The sequence below is a fragment of the Etheostoma spectabile genome, chromosome 16 (genome assembly GCF_008692095.1).
Source record: "Etheostoma spectabile isolate EspeVRDwgs_2016 chromosome 16, UIUC_Espe_1.0, whole genome shotgun sequence".
Taxonomy (NCBI): Eukaryota; Metazoa; Chordata; class Actinopteri; order Perciformes; family Percidae; genus Etheostoma; species Etheostoma spectabile.
The window spans coordinates 23,308,969-23,310,683 of record NC_045748.1 but is presented as its reverse complement, the minus strand read 5'-3'; the positions used below and the strand labels follow the sequence as shown (position 1 = coordinate 23,310,683).

Sequence of the window (1,715 nt, the reverse complement as noted above, 5' to 3'; positions counted from 1 at the left end):
CCTAATGAGATGGATGTGCAGTATGTTCGGAGCACAGCAAGTCCAATCTTGGTTTAATGTTGGAGACCGCTAATCGGAGATCATCCTCCACATTCAATCGCGCTGAACACCGCCCTGCTACAACTGATTCTGACACTTATATGTCGTAAATCTGTCGCAATGACCTCAGGGGTCAGAGTGGTCAAAGAAAATCAAAAGAGCTGTTCCCTTTTTAGATTAGATTAGATTAGATTAGATTCAACTTTATTGTCATTACACATGTACAGGTACAAGGCAACGAAATGCAGTTTGGGTCTAACCAGAAGTGAATAGCAGTAAGTGCAGGATATACAATGGTTCCGTAGTGCAAGACATGGATATGTATGAATAATATAGAAAAGAATACTATTATAAACAGAGTTTTACAGAGGGTTTGTCTATGAATACAAAATATAGATAACAGGTATGTGAGCAAGATTTACAGCTAGGAATTTGGTGGATATTTATAATTGCAAATTTTACAGATATGTGCAACAGCATATTATAATGAAATAAGGTAAAGTTGGGCAGAAACTATCCGAATTAAAGTGCGGTGGAAAGTAATTGCATTATACAGGTAAAGTACGGTAGTGGGATGTAAATGTAAACAATTGGTACTGTAAATAAATAAACAGTCAGCAGTGCAAATGATGTAAGTAGTGCAAAAAGGTAAGTAGTGCAAAAGATGCAGATGTAAACAGTCGTTACTATAGTAACAGTCAGCAGGTGCGATGAACATTATAATATTGCAGATAACAAAATGGAGGCAGGTGTGGAGGGAGAGGAGAGTCTGTCAGTAATGAGGGGAGTGGGATCAAGAGGATTAGAGTTCAATAAAGAGACAGCTCTGGGGAAAAAAACTGTTCTTTAGTCTCTGGTCCTGGTCGGGGACCTGCAAGCGCCTGCCGGAGGGCAGGAGAGGAAAACAGTCTGTGGGCTGGGTGAGAGGAGTCTTCAGGATGCTGCGAGGCTCGATGCAGACAGCGTTTCCTCTGGATGGGCTTGGCGGGCAGTGGAGTCCCGGTGATCGCTGGGGGTTTTCACCACACCGCTGCAGTGCCTTGCGCTCTGCAACAGAAAGCTCCATACCACACTGTTGCACAGTTGTCAGGTGCTTTCTATTGCACAGCGATAGAAGTTCACCAGGATAGTTGGGAAAGCTGATTCTTCCCTCAGTGTCCTCAGGAAGAAAGGAAAGGGGGGGGAAGAGAGGCGTGTGAGCTTCTTGACCAGGCAGGAGGTGTTGGTTGACCAGGACATGTCCGCCGAGATGTGTTTTTATTTATTTACTTGGTTTTATTTTAAATTTAGCCCCTAGTTTTATCTTGTGTTAAAATGATGGCTTACATATGCTATTTCTAATCATTTTTAAATTTTTATTTTATTTCTGGAAATCAACTTGAAGCAGAACTTAGCAATAAGACATGAAACAGCCAGCCTGGCTCTGTTTATAGTTTTAAACAGCCAGAAATGTAAAAATGAGATATCTTGAAAAAAACATTTTTTAAAGCACCCATATTATGCTTATCTTCAGGTTCATAATTGTATTTTGGGGTTGTACCAGAATAGGTTTACATAGTTTCATTGTCAAAAACACCATATTTTTGTTGTTCTGCACATGGCTGCAGATCCTGTTTTCACCCCATGTGGATAGGTCTCTGTTTTAGCAGAGTGAGACATCTCACTTCTATTCTATC

At 40.9% G+C, this 1,715-nt stretch overlaps 1 protein-coding gene across 1 annotated transcript in view; it reads left to right on the top strand.

Moving 5' to 3' along the window:
• The window catches only part of uap1l1 (UDP-N-acetylglucosamine pyrophosphorylase 1 like 1), a 26,616-nt gene that overhangs the window by 23,440 nt on the left and 1,461 nt on the right, over positions 1-1,715 (top strand). The gene's annotated exons all lie outside the window — the stretch shown is intronic.